Here is a 19575-nt window from a genome sequence, read left to right as displayed (position 1 = left end):
GATTGAGATGGTGAAAGAGTTTTTGAAGAGAATGTGGCGTGCCAGATGAAGAAACAATTACTGTAGAGGATGCTGTGTATTTCTCTTTTTTTTTTTCCCCCTTCTACAGGAGTTGCCGATCCAAAGGCTTGGCTTAGGAGTGATCCTGAGCCACCAGTACCATCAAGATCGAGATCAAGACCAGGAATTTCAAAGAATCCCTGCTGTGAGTGTGTGTGTGAGTGGAGAGGGACAAGGATGGTCCCAAAAAGCTACATTCCTAAGGATACCAAGAGGTGAGTATAGTAGCAAATAAGAGATGAAGGGGTACATAAATAAATGTTTACTCAATGCACTTCAAGGATGCAGTTGTCATTTTAAGAGGGTTATGAAATAGATAGTGCATTTGTTGAATCAGACACAACCTATACATATTCACTTCAGCTTTCATGACGCATCTCACTGGCTGGAGCTCCTCGTACTGAATATTATGAAGTCCATATATATGTGTGTGTCACATACTGATGCCAGCAACGATTTCTGAACATTTATTGGCTTTCTTTCTGACGTGTTAAGATTAGGTTAGTTAGAAAGTTAGGTTAGTTAGGTAGGTAGGCTAAGTTTGGTTTGGTTAAGTTAGGTTGGCCAGGTTTTGGTTTGGTTAGGTTAGGTTGGTAGCTAAGTTAGGTTTGGTTTGGTTAAGTCAGGTTAATTAGGTTGGTTGTTTAGGTTTGGTTTGGTTGAGTTAGGTTAATTAGGTAGGTTGGTTAGGTTTTGTTTGGCTAACTTAGGTTAGGTTAGGATGGTTGGCTAGGTTTGGTTTGGTTAAGTCAAGTTGAGTTAGTTAGGATGGTTGGTTAAGTCAGGTTAGGTGGGAAGGTTGGTTAGGTTTCGTTTAAGTCGGGTTAGGTTAGGAACCCCATGATGTCAGAAACTTATGCTAATGCTGCCAGTGAGCATTTTTTGTTTTTTTCTTTTAATTGTTTAGTTTTTATCAGGAGTGCTATTGTGAGCAACTGCTGTAAACTGTGAACTGCACAGTGTAGAGGAGTATTTACGAGTACAGGGACAAAACCATTTTTTATGCTAAGTTTTGGTGCATTTTGACTAATCTGCAATTAATTTTTGTCATAAATTACTGTTCCTTATGGTGGACAGGTGGTAAAAATGAAAACTGAATGATTTGTGACAGGAAGTGAATGAAGATTTTAAAAAATCACATCAAAACTTACCTGGAAAAAAAAAAGTCTTGTCCACCATATGGAGTTTGTAGGTAAATGGGAAATTTACTTTGGATTGTTTTTTCATGTAATGGGTTGATGAATGACTGTGCGGCAGGTGAAATTCCTGGTAGGATGTGACAAAAGATGATGTGTACATGCAGAGTGTGTGTGTGGATAATATATGTTGTACGGGATTCACATGAAGACCAGGTGCACATTTTCATAAGCAGGTGTAGTTTCCTGGGCATAGTGTTGCAGTAGATTGCTTGTATAAATATCTCTGCAAGGTTATTGGTTTCTAAGAAAGAAATTCACCTGGAAAAAACAGCAAAATGCAGCAGTATGCCTAAAGATAAAACTACACGTACAAGTTTGGGATCTAAACTCTCACTATTTCCACCTCTCCTTCTCTGATGATTTTATGTCAAGTTCTGTGGTGCACAAATATTGAGTGTAGGTATGCATTTAGAGTAACTTTCTGGTTATTACATCTCCACTACATTTTCAGACGGTTCCAGTGAGTGAAAAACCTGAATGTAGCTTGTCAGAAACACACCCAGGTAGTCTGTGATGACTGTTTCCTTCTTGTTTTCTTTGGAGCAAGTGTTATCTTCTCAGTAATGCCGTCCCGTACGTGATGAGAGGCTATTTTCAATAGTTGTATTTTTTTGTCCCTGATTATATACATGTTTTAAAATGCAGTGTTTGCATCGTATGATGAGAAATTTTGGCAGTACTCATAGTTATATTGAAAAGTATTGGAATTTTCTTGAGAGTTGCTGACTTAATACGGCGAGTACTGTTGTACCTAACCGTCATTACTGTCTGGATGCGCGCTGGTGACGGTGCTTTCCTGAGGCACTGTGAAGCACGGCACAGTGGTCGGAGGTTGTGATTTGTAAAATAATGTACCTATATCAAATGTTCGCTACATTTGAATATTGCCTCACGGTTTAGGTAAAATATGAAACTGTACAACACAGCTTGTCTACAGTTTGTTATTGTTGTTGTTTATTTACTTATTTTTTTTGTTTCTTCAGCATGTCATTCTCAGTGCATTGGAATTTGCTGAGATGGCAGTCCTTGAGGTGGCAGTCCTGTACACGACAGCCACAGTGGTCACAGCAGTGGGTCACTTGAAGGTGCATAAATGGCAGTCCTTGAGGTGGCAGTCCTGTACACGACAGCCACGGCGGTCACAGCAGTGGGTCACTTGAAGGTGCATAGATGGCATCCTTGAGGTGGCAGTCCTGTACACGACAGCCATGGCAGTCACAGCAGTGGGACACTTGAACGTGCATAGGTGGCAGTCCTGTACATGACAGCCATGGCGGTCACAGCAGTGGGACACTTGAAGGTGCATAGGTGGCAGTCCTGTACACGACAGCCATGGCAGTCACACCAGTGGGACACTTGAAGGTGCATAGGTGGCAGTCCTTGAGTTGGCAGTCCTGCACACGACAGCCACGGTGGTAACAGCAGTGGGACACTCAAAGGTGCATAGATGTATGTATACACACACCTTAATTGTTTACTACTTCTTAGTGTTTGCCATATTCCTTCCCATAAATAGTTGTTTAATAATTGTTTACCTTCAAGTGAACAATGCAAACAAAATTGTGAGCACATACTGTAAACATCAAATAACTTGGAACATCTCATCCCACATTTCCCTTACTGTATATTTACATGTTATATTTGTACAAGCAGTTATTTATTTTATCTTCCTTTTTTTTTTTTTTTTTTCTAAGGTTCATATTTTAATTTTGTCTCCAGTAGAACATGAAGCATCCAGGATTGATGCCTGAGTGGTCATGGACATGTCACAAGTACAGCTTCCACATTATGGGGAGAAATTAATTGTGTTATATCAAGTTATTATTTTATGATTTTAAAATAACAAAATGTTTGTAATATCACCATGTGATGTTTACTACTTGGTTATTTGTGCAGATGTTTACAGGACAAATTTTGGATGGCTGAAAACGAATGATGACACAATCACCCGGACCTTCCACCACATGTTAGCTGGGATGCCAGACAAGGTAATGTCTTACATTAATTTTTCACCTGTCTTGTGTGGTGAAGGCCAATGCCATATCATTGTGTGTGTGTGTGTGTGTGTGTGTGTGTGTGTGTGTGTGTGTGTGTGTGTGTGTGTGTGTGTATTTACCTAGTTGCATATTGCAGGTTCCAGCAGGGCTCATAGTGTCCTATCTCCATATCTATATTTATCCAGTATTTCCTTAAATTTATTTGCATTTGGTGTTATAACAACCTCTTCATTTAGGCTGTTCCAGATATCCACAGTCCTGTGTGGGAAACTGCTCTTGATGTCCCTCAAACACTGACTCTTCCGGATCTTTGAGTGTCCTCTCATCCGTCCAGCTTCATCTTCTTTCAGCACTGCCAGGTCCTGTTTGTCTATCCTCTCAGTGCGGTTAACCGTTTTATACATCGTTGTTAGATCTCCTCTTTCTCTTCTAACTTGCAAAGTTGGCAATCACATTTCTTTCATCCTTTCTCTGCACGTTAAGTCTTTTCTTTCAGCTTTGGTACCATCGTTGTAGCTGCCCACTGAATTCTTTCCAACTTCTTCATGTCCTTCTTCATATGCGGAGAACACACCACTATTGCATGTTCCAGCCTGGGACGTAGCATAGTGGCTATAATTTTTTTTCATCTTAGTCTTGTCCATGTAATGAAATGCCACCCTAACATTTGTTAACATCCTGTACATCAAGCCAGGTATTTCACTTGTTCATTGTTCAGGGGTCAGGGTATATCTTGAATAACCACTCCTAGGTCTTTCTCCTCCTTGCTCTTCATTATTACTTCCTCCCACATTTTATAGTCCCATGCAGGTCTTTTACTCTTTCCCAGTTCCTTCATATGGCATTTGTTAGCATTCAATTCCAATTTCTACTTCTTGCTCCACCCATAAGTCTTGTCATATCTCTTCGCAGCTCCAAACAATCAGCATGGCTCTTTGTTACTCTTAACAATTTTGCATCACCAGCAAGCAGATTAAAATAACTGGTCAAACATTCCTGCATATCATTGATGTATATTTGGAACATAATGGGTGCTAACACTGACCCCTGTGGCACTCCGCTTGTTACATTACTCCATCTTGAACAGGTGTCACTGATCACAGTTCTCATTTCTCTATCCTTTAAGTAGTTTTTCATCTATTGTCACTTTTTCCCATTGGGCTTAAACATTTAATTGGGCTCCGGTTTTTATGTAAACACCAGGTCTGGCATAGATGGTTTCTCCTCCCCTCTGTATCCTTCCAACATTCCACATTCCAACTTCGGACAAATCGTTACAGTTAGTTTGTTTCCTCATCATTTCTTCATCCAAGTATGCGAATGCAATTCTTAAATTTCTTAACAAATTCATTGTTTCCCCAAAAATCTTGTTTATATGGTTATCAGCAGTCAGTGTGTCTGCTACTATCACTCCAAGGTCTTTCTCCTTTATTCTTTTTGCAATATAGTCATTTCCCAACTTATAATCACCAGATGGTCTTTTTTACTCTTCTCAAATTCCTGTCAGCTACATTTCTTTGCATTAAAATTAATTTCTCATTTACAGCTCCATTTTTTTTTTTTTTTCAGTTCGGTTCAAATCTTGTCGTAAAGCTTTCTGATCTTCCTCCGTTTCAATTTTTTTTTCATCAGTTTGGCATCATCCACAATTAAACTCATATGGCTGTTGATCCCTTCTGTCATATCATCAGTGTACACAGTGAAGATGACGGGAGCCAGTACAGAGCCTTGAGGTACTCCACTTGCTACTTTTCTCCAAGTATTTGATCTCTAATAACTGCTCTCATTTCTCTATTGCTTAGGGAGTCTTCCATCCACTTCAAGAGACCCCCTTTCACTCCACCAGTGTTTTTTTTTTATCTTCCACAGGAGTCTCTTATGTGGCAACTTGTCAAAGGCCTTTTCAAATCCAGGTAGATACCATCTACCCTTCAATTATGCTCCTGTACTGTGTCAATCAGTAAAAGCAAATCAAATTACTCGTACATGTTATCATGCCATTTTCTTCCAAAAAATGAATCCATCTATCTTTCACAATTCATTCACATATTTTTGCCACAAATGATGTTAATGATATTGGTCTATAATTCAGAGGGTCTTTTTTACACCCCCCCTTTAAATATTGGTGTAATACCAGCCTTTTTCCAGTCACTTGGTACCTTGCTCTCTTGTAATGAATGCTCTGCAATATGATGTATTTTGTCTGCCAATTGATTATTGCATCCCTTTAAAACACAGTTTGATACACCATCTGGTCCCTGTGCTTTATCTACTTCTAACATCTGCATCATTTCCTGTATTTCACTGATAGCTACATCAATTTCTTCAAGAGAGTTAACTGCTGCTCCTTCACTTTCTTGTAGTATAAATTCGCTTTCATTGGCGAAGACTGACTGAAAGGCATCACTCGTCACCGCTACCATATCCTCAGTCTCTTCATATTCTTTGCCATCTACTTCTAATTTTTCTATTATTTTCTTTCATTGTACTTTATTGTCAATATGTCTGTAGAACAGTTTTGGTTGGTCTTTGCATTTTTCTGTTATATCTATCTCGTATTTTCTATGCCCTTCTCCATATCTTCGCCTGTTCGTTTCTCTTTGTCTTGTACCCTGCCAACAAATTTTGTCTTCTTCCTCTCTTCCATTTCTTTGTAGCAGTATCTCTTCTCTTCCTCTTACTTTTGGTATACATCTTTGCACTCCATTATATATTTCAACAAATTCTTTCCATTTACTTTCCACTCCCCTTACTTCTTTAAACATAATCCAGTCAGTTTCTTCAAAGTATTTCTTAAGCTGATCAAATTTTCTTTTCTTATGATTGAATCTTCCAATCCTGTGGTTTCTTCTCCTTAATTCTTCTTTAAATTTCTTCAAGTTTAGTTCTGTTACTACGTGGTCACTTTTCCTATTGGACGTTTGTATTCCATTTTATCAGCAATTTCTGGTTCTTTAGTAAACACTAAATCTAGTCTTGGTGGTTCTTCATTTTCTTTGTATCTTGCATTTTCTCTAACCCAGTGGGTAAGTGTTTTTCTTTGCCAGTGTCAAGAGTCTGCATCCCCGTGACATGACCCCTCCCGTGGTTGTCAAATCTTCCCAGCAAACTTCCTTGCAGTTCGAATCTCCCAGCAGTACTAGCCTGTCATTCTTACTCATTATTCTGTCCAAAATCTTGTGTCTTCCAGTAGAGTATGATATTCATCTAAATCCCATGAGCTTGTCTTAGGTGGGATATATACCACAACAAAGGTCCTTAGACCATTTACTGCCCATTTCACCTTCACTTCAATCATTTCCTCGTGTCTTTCTCCAAAGAACACTTCTTTCACTTGTAGCTCTTTCCTTGTCAACATCATTACTCCATCACCCTGTTTATTTTTTTCTATTCTTCATCCACATATTGTACTTCTCTTCATCAATATTAACTGCAGTAACTTCATCACTTAATTTAAATTCAGTAACTACTATAATGTCAGACTTATTTTCCCTTAGGAAACCATTTAACTCTTCTTGTACTGATAATATCCCATTGACACTGGTGTATGCCACCTTTATCTCTTTCAACGCCTCTCCCTGTTTCCTGCAAACTACTTCTTTAGTTTCATGTCTACTGCTTTCCAGTAGAATTTCTTTTCCTCTTCTTCGGTTTGTTCCCCATTTTTTGCCTTTGCCTGATTCAACATATCGTTCATTTTCTTTCTTTCCTCTTCACTTAAGTCTCTTCTTATCCATATTTTGTTTAAAAGTAGTCTTTTTTTTTTTTTTTTTATAGTTTCCAGGCACTAGACAGAACTGTTTCAGCTGCAATTTGAGACTTAAACCTAACTTTGATTGGCCTGTTACCTCCTTGCACATATTTGCAAATCCTTGTCACTTCTTCAGTCTCTTCCACTGTGCTGTCACTTTCCTCAACAGCTTGACTAATCACTTTCTTGACTGACTCTTTATCAAATTTCTCTCTCATATTTGATAGGTTTCACTTCATCCTTGACATCAAGCACTACCACACACTTTTTTTTTTTTTTTTTACTGTGTCTCTAACTAACTTCTCTTTTTACTTGATTACTTTCACTACAGAATTTTCCATCTCTTCCTTCAACTGGATCTCCATAATGTCTTTGATATTCACCTTCTCCTCTTCCTGTTTTTTTGTCCAATCCTGTTGCCTTTTATTAATTTCGTTGATGTTTTGTGTATTTACATTTACTGTCCTAACACAGTCCTTAACTTTCTCTGCGTAACTGCCACAGCATTTCCTTAATTCACAATTTTCTCTTTCTAGAGAAGCTACCCTAACCGTCAATTCATGCACAGTTTTCTTGAGCATCAGACACTTTCTAAACATGGTCGTTCTTGCCATTTCCATTTCTTCTGGTCTAAAGCCTTGGAAGTCCTTCATACCTGGACTATTACGTACTTCTGACCAACTCTCCATTCCGTCTTCGTCTTCGTTGGCCATTTGTTTACACTCATCAGCTGTTCCACCTGTCGCTCCGGCACCACCACCCTCTGTCATTTCTCTTGTTTATTTATTTATTTATTTATTTTTTTCATATACAGGGTGGGACAGTACATATAGTATAGCTCCATGCCTTAGGCCCTGGAGTTTGTGTTTATTCCAACTTCTATCTGGCAAAGTTGTATTTCTTCTGGAGCCCTCTCACAACACGTCTGCTCAAGGCGTGCACCACATGGTGTGTGTGTGTGTGTGTGTGTGTGTGTTTGTGTGTGTGTGTGTGTGTGTGTGTGTGTAGCTGTTTGTGTGTGTGTGTGTGTGTGTGTGTGTGTGTGTGTGTGGGTGTATTTACCTAGTTGTGAAATACAAGACAAGAGCCACACTAGGCTAGTGCTATCCCGTCTCCATATCAACTTTTATCTAGATTTTCTTTAACTTTATGAATTGTCTTCACACACGGTCTCATCCTTAAGTTCATTCCACACTCTTATATTTTTGTGGGGGAAGCTATGTTTCTTGATGTCTTCTGCAAACACTCCTTCTCATTCCATGTCCTCTTGTGTCTCTCATATCTGGTATCAAGAGGTCTTCTCTGTCCAACTTTTCCATTCCTTCTAATATTCTATATATTGGTATCAAATCACCTCTTTCCCTCCTTTTTTCTAGTGTAGTCAGGTCCAATCTCTTCAACCTTTCCTCATAACTATACTCTCTTAAGCTAGCAGGGATTTTAGTTGCAGCTTTCTAGATTCTTTCTAACTTCCTTAACTTCCTTGTATTCTTTTTCAAACTTGGCAACCACACTAATGCTGCGTACTCCAGTCTCGGACGTATCATCGTTGTTATCATTTTATATATATATATATATATATATATATATATATATATATATATATATATATATATATATATATATATATATATATATATATATATATATATATATATATTCATCAGTATAGGAGAATGCTATCTTGATGTTTCTCAGCAGAAAATATGTTTCTCCTATAATTTTGTTTATGTGTTTCCCAAATGATAAATTATTAGTAATAATTACTCCTAGGTTTTTTCTTCTGATCTTGTAGAGATTTCCTCATTCCCTAAGTAATAGTTGCCAACTAGTCTTTTCAAACTTTTTCCAAACCTCATCACACTACATTTTTTTTAGCATTAAACTCCATGTTCCACCTCAATGACTATTCATTAATCTTAATTAAATCCTGATTTAAAGCATTGCAATCCTCTTCATTTGTTACTTTCCTCATAATCTTAGCGTCATCAGCAAGAAGGTTCATGTAACTCTACACCTTCTGTCATATCACTTACATAAATTGCGAGCATAATAGGTGCAAGTACCGAATCTTGTGGGACGCCACTTATTACTGTTCTCCAGTTTGATCTGCTGCCTTTAATTACTGTCCTCATTTCTCTGTTTGTCAAAAGTCTGTCATCCACTTTATCAGTGATCCACTGAGTCCTCCAATCTTTTCCAGTTTCCATATTAGTCTTCTGTGTGGAACTTTATCGAATGCTTTTCTCAGATCTAAGTATATGCAGTCGGCCCATCCATCTCTTTCTTGCACTATATCTATTACTCTTGAGTAGAAACATCAAATTCGTAACACAAGATCTTTTTCTGAAACCAAACTGTTTCTTTGTTATCACCTTGTTGTCTTCTAGGTATTTCACCCATCTGTTCTTGATAATCTTTTCACAAATCTTCGCCACCACACTTGTGAACGATACAGGTCTATAATTTTATGGATCTTCTTTACTTCTGGTCTTGTGGATTGGGGTAATATCCACCCGTTTCCAGTCTATGGGTACTCTACCTTTTACCTGGGTAGTGCTAATTAAATTGTGCAATGCTGAGACTAATTGTGGGCTACACTTTTTTTAAATCCAACTGGAGACACCATCAGGACCCATTGCTTTCCTTACATCCAGGTCTTCCAACATATTCTTTACTTCATCTACTGATGTTTTAATCTCCTTTAGGTCGGTCTCTTTTTATAACGCTGTCCTCTCACCTCTGAAATAAATTTCCTTAGTAAACACAGAGTAGAAGTATCTGTTAAACACTTCAGCTACCTCTTCTGGGTCATCCACTGTCCCTTCTCCAGCTTTTACCGTACTTATTTCATCTTTACTCTTTAATTTTCCACTAATGAATTTATAAAATAATTTTGGTCTTTACATTTCTCCACAACGTTGCTTTCAAAATTTTTCTGCTCATCTCTGCAAGTTTTGACATATTTGTTCCTCTTCCTTATATAATTGTTCCACAGCTCCAGTCTCTTGTTTTTCTTCCACATGTTCCATGCTTTTTCTTTCTCCAATCTAGCTGTTGCACATCTGTTGTACCAATCCTTTTTGAAAAGGCTCTCTGGTGATCTTTTGGGTACCAATTTCTCTACTCCCTTATTATAAATGTCCAGGAAAGCTGTCCACTTTTCCTTTGTCTTCCTTTTGAATAACTATGTTCCAATTCACTTCACTAAAATACTTCCTAAGTTCTCCAAAGTTAGTCTTGCTGTAGTTTAGCCATTCTCTTCTGTGGTCCTCTTTCCTTATACTGAGGTTATGATTCATAACTGTGAACTGAATCAGCACATGACTACTTTTTCCTGTTGGGTTTATGTATTTAAGGTCTGCTATTTCTTGTTCCTTGGTGAAAATTATATCAAGCCTTGAAGGTGATTCATTTCCCCTAAATCTTGTCATTTGGTGTCATTTGTAAACCACTGTGTCAGGAAATTTTCAATAGCCATGTCTAGTCTAGTAGCTTGTTCCCCCATGATGACTCCCTGCCTTCTGTGGTCCAGTTCTCCCCAGATATCTCTTTACAGTTAAATTCCCCCATCAGGAGTATATCGTCATTTTCCTCAAGCAGCTCTGCCAAACATGTCCTTGTGTCCACAGGCATTTTCTTATATTAATCCTCTCTCCAAGAGTTGGAATAGGGGGGGAACATAAATGACCACAACGTTACGGTATCTTCCAATATTCTGTCAAACTTATTTTCAATACTTCTGCCTCCTCCACCCCATATGTGACAGATTCCACTAATAAATCCTTCCTAACTAGAAGCATCACACTTCCTCCCCGTTTATTCTTTCTATTTCTCATCCATAGGTTATATTTTCCTTCACCAATATTTAATATATCCCCTTCACTTGCCAATTTAGTTTCAATGAATCCCATGATGTCCAGTTTCTCCTCTTTTAAATAGTCTTCTAGTTCCAACACTGCCGCCATTAGTCCATTTATGTTCGTGTATGCTACTTTTAGTCTTCCCTTTCCGCATTTACTTCCCTCATGTACCACTTTCTCAACCTCATGTCCATAACCCTCCAAAAGAACAGTTTTTTTCTCCACCTCTGATAGTTTTCCATTTTTTTCATTTGCTTCTTTTAGTTCATTTATAGTATCTCTCTCTTCTCTTGTTCTATCTTTTTTTATCCACACTTGTTTGCATTCTTCCACCTTGGCCAGTTTCCATGATTTACTCAGTGTTTCTTCAGCTGCCACTTGTGACCTAAACCTTATTTTCATAGGACTCTGTCCACCCTCAACATATCTACCCAATCTTTTAATTTCTTCGATCTCTCCAGTTAGCTCTTTTTCTTCTTGTAATGTCCCCACTAATTTTTCCACACATATCTTTTCCTTCTTTGTGTGTGTGTGTGTGTGTGTGTGTGTGTGTGTGTGTGTGTATATGTGTATGTGTGTGTAGCTGTGTGTGTGACAAAGGTTCATTCATGCAGAATACCTTGATATATATCTTCATTTGTTGTTTAATGCAGTATGTCTCTTTGAGTAACTTTTGCTTATTACTATACTGGTAACAGTAGAGTTTCTTATGAATATGTGTTGTCATTACATTTTAATATGATTTATTCTCAATAAGTAAATCATGGTTTCTCCTGTTCCTACAAGTGGTGATACTGGTGTCGCTTCCATGAGACACTTTGCCTGCAGATGGTGCACACATCACCAATTTATGTGTCTGTCACACCCATGTACATGTGCTAGTGGTTGTAATGCAGGCTTCTGTTGCCAGAGGCAAAACACATGGTAGTTTGAGGCAATGCTGAGCCATTACTTGCAGCTAAAACTAGCCAGGCTATATGAAAACTGTGGTCTCTCATAAAGCCCTCAACAGTCAGGTGACAGTGAGGGCTCTCCCGAGGCAAGTGTACACCGTGTGAATGTACACACTTGAAAGCCACCATGACTAACACATTGCCCATTCAGCAGGTGGCGTCCCTTTTCAGGTGCCCGCACAGTGTCCCATCACTGAGCAGCAGCTTGGGGCAGCAGGCCAGACACCACCACAGCCTTGCCCCAAGCCTGGTGACTGCTTTTATTTGCTTCACAATGTTGTAAGAATCTCATGCACTTTATATTTTTGCCTGGAACCATGCCAAGTCTGTTCTCCAACTAGCCAAAAACTCCTTCATTAACAGAAAATGTCAAAAGCTTTCAAGATCTAACTCCCCTCGTGATTTCTGGCATCTAGCCAAAAATATCTCCAATAACTTTGCTTCTTCTTCTTTCCCTCCTCTACTTCAACCAGATGGCACCACTGCTATCACATCTATTTCTAAAGCTGAACTCTTTGCTCAAACCTTTGCTAAAAACTCTACCTTGGACGATTCTGGGCTTGTTCCTCCCTCTCCTCCACCCTCTGACTACTTCATGCCACGTATTAAAATTCTTCGCAATGATGTTTTCCATGCCCTCGCTGGCCTAAACCCTCGGAAGGCTTATGGACCTGATGGGGTCCCTCCTATTGTTCTCCGAAACTGTGCCTCCGTGCTTGCACCTTGCCTAGTCAAACTCTTTCAGCTCTGTCTGTCAACATCTACCTTTCCTTCTTGCTGGAAGTTTGCCTACATTCAACCTGTTCCTAAATAGGGTGACCGCTCTAATCCCTCAAACTACCGTCCTATTGCTTTAATTTCCTGCTTATCTAAAGTTTTTGAATCTATCCTCAACAGGAAGATTCTTAAACATCTATCACTTCACAACCTTCTATCTGATCGCCAGTATGGGTTCCGTCAAGGCTGCTCTACTGGTGATCTTCTGGCTTTCCTTACTGAGTCTTGGTCATCCTCTTTTAGAGACTTTGGTGAAACTTTTGCTGTTTGCCTTGGACATATCAAAACCCTTTGATAGAGTCTGGCACAAAGCTTTGATTTCTAAACTACCCTCCTACGGTTTCTATCCTTCTCTCTGTAACTTCATCTCAAGTTTCCTTTCTGACCATTCTATTGCTGCTGTGGTAGACGGTCACTGTTCTTCTCCTAAATCTATTAACAGTGGTGTTCCTCAGGGTTCTGTCCTGTCACCCACTCTCTTCTTATTATTCATTAATGATCTAAACCAAACTTCTTGCCCTATCCACTCCTATGCTGATGATACCACCCTGCACTTTTCCACGTCTTTTCATAGACGTCCAACCCTTCAGGAGGTAAACATATCACGCAGGGAAGCCACAGAACGCCTCACTTCTGATCTTTCTAAAATTTCTGATTGGGGCAGAGCAAACTTGGTATTGTTCAATGCCTCAAAAACTCAATTCCTCCATCTATCAACTCAACACAACCTTCCAGACAACTATCCCCTCTTCTTCAATGACACTCAACTGTCCCCCTCTTCTACACTGAACATCCTCGGTCTGTCCTTTACTTATAATCTGAACTGGAAACTTCACATCTCATCTCTAGCTAAAACAGCTTCTATGACTTTAGGTGTTCTGAGACGTCTCCGCCAGTTTTTCTCACCCCCCCAGCTGCTAACTCTGTACAAGGGCCTTATCTGTCCATGTATGGAGTATGCTTCACATGTCTGGGGGGGTTCCACTCATACTGCTCTTCTAGACAGGGTGGAATCAAAAGCTTTTCGTCTCATCAACTCCTCTCCTCTAACTGACTGTCTTCAGCCTCTCTCTCACCACCGCAATGTTGCATATCTAGCTGTCTTCTACTGCTATTTTCATGCCAACTGCTCTTCTGATCTTGCTGACTGCATGCCTCCCCTCCTTCCGCGGCCTCGCTGCACAAGACTTTCTTCTTTCTCTCACCCCTATTCTGTCCACCTCTCTAATGCAAGAGTTAACCAGTATTCTCAATCATTCATCCCTTTCTCTGGTAAACTCTGGAACTCCCTGCCTGCTTCTGTATTTCCACCTTCCTATGACTTGAATTCCTTCAAGAGGGAGGTTTCAAGACACTTATCGACCAATTTATGACCACTGCTGTGACCCTTTTATGGGACTGGCATTTCATTGGGCATTTTTTTGATTAGATTTTTGTTGCCCTTGGCCAGTATCCTTCCTACATAAAAAAAAAAAAGTGCTATAATTGTATATTTTGTTGAGTTTTCCGCATCAGTTCACGTTTGTCTTTGAACCGTTGTTATAATGACCTGACCTTTGTTTTGTTTTGTGTGGAAACACCACTTTCCAGAGGCAGCTACAAATGTGAATCTGGTATGTGAAAGACAAACTGGAATTTTTGAAGTTATGATAATTATCAACAAAACAGCTGAAATAATTATGAAATGTTTTCAGGGCTTAGAAAAATCAGGTTGCTGCAGAACATCATCAGCAAGCTCAAAAAACAAGGGATTGAGGTAGCAGACCCTGAAGAATCCACAGCAGCTGAAAACTCTATTTCTCCATATGCAAGCCCTGAAGTGCAGGAGTTTATCAGAGCACAGGTAATTAATGGCTTAGGAAATAAGAAGGGCAGAAGATGTGGGGGGCGGGCAAAGGAGGAGGTTTGCTCTGGCCTTGTGTTACCATAGTCCTAAGGCGTGTAGATTTTAAAGCTCTACTTTTTCACTCCCCAGCAGTTGCAGTCTTCACCTTTGGCTAAGGCAAACTTCCATTCAAGTAGGCAGGAGCAAACAAATTCTGACAGTCCTGAGGAAGAGAGTAGAGACTATGTCGAAGGAAGAGACTCTCTGTGGCATGCATTTCATGTAGTGACCGTGAGAGAATCTCTCCATTTTGACCCGGCCTCTGATTCCATCATTGGTACGAAGGATTTTGGAAACCGTGGCAAGAGTCTGAAGCAGGCAAACCATGCACTTGTGTTCATGGCTAAAGCGTTGGCCAGGCAGTGGAAAACGGTTAGGTTAGGTTAGATCCGGTTATGTTATGATAGATCAGGTCAGGTTAGGTCAGGTTAGGATTGTCTTATTTTAAGCTTTCGTCTCCATTCAAGTACAAAAAACGAGCACTTCTGCGTTCCCCGTCCATAAACCACGCTTTCCAACGAGTCCCCAAGGTCACAGGGGGACAACAGGAGAAGAGGCAGAGTGAAGTAATTCCGTCGTGTTTTGTGCTCAAAATCGTCCATAACATAAACAATCAATAACGAACATCACAGTTTTGTAGTTTGCAGTTTGGTCGTACTGTAGCAATTCATCCTCCTCAGGCATGGGTTGGTTAGGTTAGGTTATGCCTGCTTAGGATAGGTGGCTTAGGGTAGGCTAGGATAGCTTAGGTTAAAACCCTTCAGAGAATCTCTTGGGGCTGGTAGCAGAGCTCGGCTTGGAGAACACGTTGTGTTCACCTCCCAGCCCCTCCATACTGCCATCAGTCAGCATGTGGCTCAAGACTTGTCGTCAGGAGCAGGACTAAACAGCCGATTGTTTAAAGAATCACATCATGTTCATTTTTTCAAGTGTTGGGACGATGTGAGTTGTATACTTTGCTTTGCTGTGAATTGCATGTTTATATTTTTGATGAGTGCTTGCCTTCAAGTAGGACCTGATGCACTCAGTGTAAATACAAGACTGTGATTTTGTGACACCTGTGAGTACTTTCAACTACACTTATCAGTCTACCATCAGACTGCAGCACTGCTCATGCTAGCGAGGTGCTGCTTAAAGAGAGTAGCTGGGCAGTCAGGCGTGCATTTTACACTGGCTACACAGACACAAAAGCATTACTGGTGTTCACCTGACAGTCGCAGGGTGTCCACGGACTTGGACACACTGCGGGCCTACTGTCCACAGTAGGCCCAATGACAAGCTGAGGAGTGAACTTGTTTGCTCTGTGGAGATCCAGGGCAACCACAATCGTCCCCTTGGCTCTGCTGATGCCCTCAGTGAACCAAGGGTGTCCTCAGCTACACGAGAGGTGTTTGAGAGCCATTTGAACCAAGGTACACTAAAACCCTTAACTTATCATTATTATTATTATTATTATTATTATTATTATTATTATTATTATTATTATTATTATTATTATTATTATTATTATTATTATTTTCTATTATTAATTATTTTATTATTATTAATTCTCTATCTGTTTGTTATTTTCCTGTGAAAAGCAGCACTGGATAGGGATTGTGGGGGAGAGAGAGAGAGAGAGAGCAGGGTGAAGATAGAGGTGTTTCATTCCCCAAATGTTTCAACAAGCTGCCTTCACAGGGATCAAATTATCGCCGAAGAAGACAGCTTGAAAAAATACCGAGGAATGAAAGATCTGGTGCTTCACCCTGCTTCCTTGCAACCAACACGGTCCCCGTCCACTCGTGCAGCCTAGAGAAGCTGCCTGATGCTTTCCTGTTGGCTTGCAGCTAGTACAGAATGAAATACAGTTTGTGTTCTGAATTAGTGAGTTAGTGTTCAGCTAGCCACCTGTGTGGTTTCCTTCATGACAGTCACGTGTCTGCCACGTTAAATATTTTTGCCCTCTCTTTGAGAAATGTGCACACCAACTACTGAAATATTTTGCACTGCATTACAGTTAACTCAACAAAACGGGTTACCAAGCTTACAGCATAACCATTACCTGCAAGCTTACCACCTCATTAATATCTATAAGCACCTCTTGAAATTAAGCAGTACTTCATGTGTTTAACATGAATTTACAAACACAAATGTGAAGAAAGAAATACATCTTGATAAAGGATGCAAAATGTTGTAGACATCTGCCGAAACAATAATTACTCCCAGTGAGGTCTTAAGCACTGTTCAGGGGGTTCTGTGAACTTATCATTAAACCCAGCTGTGACCTCACTGAATGTTTCCCGATATGTCTCACAACACAAGGGGGCAGTCACAGCCTGCCCTCTAAAGACAACTCTCTTCCTCCACACAAAACTACAAGCACATAATAACACACACCCTTCACTCAAAAATTTCAAAATTATCATGGCGACTCCTACACCAGCCACGGAGTCCCCATCTGGGGAGGGGACCATAAATGTCCCCAGCTCGGACTGCCTAAGTGTTTTAACACCCCCCTCAACTTTTTCTTCATTAATTCCTGCAACATTTCCAGTCTAAGATCTATTTTCAATCTGTAGAACACCACCTCTCCTCTTCTAAACCTCATTTTCTTTTCCTCACTGAAACTCAGGTGTCTGAGGCAGCTGACAGTAGCCCCTTTTCTGTTCCCTCCTACTTTCTCTATCCTCATTTTCTATCCAAAGCTGGATGTTGAGTTTATGTGAACAATGACTTAACCTGCTCTCGTGCCCACGCTCTTGAATCTTCTGAGTTTTCCACCATCTGGCTACGACTACAGAGTCACTCTCAAACTAAATTTATTTTTGCTGTATATCTCTCACCTAACTCCTCTGAGTATAAGAAATTCTTTGACTGCTTAAATTCCAAAGTGGAGCACATTCTGACCCTCTTCCCTTTTGCAGAGATCTCCATTCTTGGAGACTTCAATGTTCACCACCAGCTTTGGTTTTCCTCTCCCTTCACTGACCATCCTGGTGAACTAGCCTTCGACCTAGAGCAATTGGTGCAACAACCTACTCGTATTCCTGATCAGTCTTGGAGATACGCTTAGCATTCTTGACCTTTTCCTGACCTCTACTCCTTCTGCTTATGCTGTCACCCTTTCTTCTCCGTTGGGCTCCTCCGATCACAATCTCATATTTGTATCTTGTCCTATCGCTCCAATCCCTCCTCCGGATCCCCCTAAGCGAAGGTGCCTCTGACATTTTGCCTCTGTTAGTTGGGGGGACCTGAGGAGGTATTTTGCTTATTTTCCTTGGAATGACTATTGCTTCCATGTCAGAGACCAGTCTTTGTGTGCTGAGCGCATAACAGAGGTGATAGTGTCTGGCATGAAGGCGTACATTCCTCACTCTTTTTCTCAACCTAAACCTTCCAGACCTTGTTCTCGTGCTATACATGATAGAGAGGTGGCCCACAAAAGGTACTTAAGCCTTCCATCACCAGAATCTCATGCACTTTATATTTCTGCCCGGAACCATGCCAAGTCTGTTCTCCAACTAGCCGAAAACTCCTTCATTAACAGAAAGTCTCAAGACCTTTCAAGATCTAACTCCCCTCGTGACTTCTGGCATCTAGCCAAAAATATCTCCAATAACTTTGCTTCGCTTTGCTTCGCTTTTGCTTTGCTCAGATCTTTGCTACAAACCCTACCTTGGACGATTCTGGGCTTGTTCCTCCCTCTCCTCCACCCTCTGACTACTTCATGCTACCTATTAAAATTCTTCATAATGATGTTTTCCATGCCCTTGCTGGCCTAAACCCTCGGAAGGCTTATGGACCTGATGGGGTCCCTCCTATTGTTCTCCGAAACAGCCCCTCCATGCTTGCACCTTGCCTAGTCAAACTCTTTCAGCTCTGTCTGTCAACATCTACCTTTCCTTCTTGCTGGAAGTTTGCCTACATTCAGCCTGTTCCTAAAAAGGGTGACTGTTCTAATCCCTCAAACTACTGTCCTATTGCTTTAATTTCCTGCCCATTTAAAGTTTTTGAATCTATCCTCAACAGGAAGATTCTTAAACATCTATCACTTCATAACCTTCTATCTGATCGCCAGTATGGGTTCCGTCAAGGCCGCTCTACTGGTGATCTTCTGGCTTTCCTTACTGAGTCTTGGTCATCCTCTTTTAGAGATTTTGGTGAAACTTTTGCTGTTGCCTTGGACATATCAAAAGATTTTGATAGAGTCTGGCACAAAGCTTTGATTTCCAAACTACCCTCCTATGGCTTCTATCCTTCTTTCTGTAACTTCATCTCAAGCTTCCTTTCTGACCATTCTATTGCTGCTGTGGTGGATGGTCACTGTTCTTCTAAATCTATTAATAGTGGTGTTCCTCAGGGTTTTGTCCTGTCACCCACTCTGTTCTTATTGTTCATGAATGATCTTCTAAACCAAACTTCTTGTCCTATTCACTCCTACGCTGATGATACCACCCTGCACTTTTTCACGTCTTTTTATAGACATCCAACCCTTCAGGAAGTAAACGTTTCACGCAGGGAAGCCACAGTACGCTTGACTTCTGATCTTTATAAAATTTCTGATTGGGGCAGAGCAAACTTGGTGTAGTTCGATGTCTCAAAAACTCAATTCCTCCATCTATCGACTCGACACAACCTTCCAGACAACTATCCCCTCTTCTTCAATGACACTCAACTGTCCCCCTCTTCTACACTGAACATCCTCGGTCTGTCTTTTACTTATAATCTAAACTGGAAACTTCACATCTCATCTCTAGCTAAAACAGCTTCTATGACTTTAGGTGTTCTGAGACATCTCCACCAATTTTTCTCATCCCCACAGCTGCTAACTGTATACAAGGGCCTTATCCGTCCATGTATGGAGTATGCTTCACATGTCTGGGAGGTTCCACTCATACTGCTCTTCTAGACAGGATGGAATCAAAAGCTTTTCGTCTCATCAACTCCTCTCCTCTAACTGACTGTCTTCAGCCTCCCTCTCATCGCCACAATGTTGCATCTCTAACTGTCTTCTACTACTATTTTCATGCTAACTGCTCTTCTGATCTTGCTAACTGCATGCCTCCCCTCCTCCTGCGGCCTAGCTGCACAAGACTTTCTTCTTTCTC

At 40.4% G+C, this 19575-nt stretch overlaps 1 protein-coding gene and 1 long non-coding RNA gene across 9 annotated transcripts in view; one reads left to right on the top strand and one right to left on the bottom strand.

The window, feature by feature from the left end:
* LOC135099285 (ankyrin-3-like) overlaps positions 1 to 19575 on the bottom strand; it is a 76913-nt gene that overhangs the window by 10108 nt on the left and 47230 nt on the right. The gene's annotated exons all lie outside the window — the stretch shown is intronic.
* LOC135099286 (uncharacterized) lies at positions 73 to 14439 on the top strand. 4 transcript variants are annotated; one of them, XR_010267822.1, is made up of 5 exons: positions 73 to 275; positions 2243 to 2708; positions 3156 to 3247; positions 11995 to 12102; positions 14295 to 14439. It is a non-coding gene; the product is annotated as an uncharacterized LOC135099286 (long non-coding RNA). The 4 variants fall into 4 exon arrangements; XR_010267820.1 differs by having other exon boundaries at positions 11978 to 12102; XR_010267821.1 differs by having other exon boundaries at positions 2243 to 3247.

The sequence above is a fragment of the Scylla paramamosain genome, unplaced genomic scaffold (assembly GCF_035594125.1).
Source record: "Scylla paramamosain isolate STU-SP2022 unplaced genomic scaffold, ASM3559412v1 Contig115, whole genome shotgun sequence".
NCBI lineage: Eukaryota > Metazoa > Arthropoda > Malacostraca > Decapoda > Portunidae > Scylla > Scylla paramamosain.
This window is presented reverse-complemented; position numbering and strand designations above follow the sequence as displayed.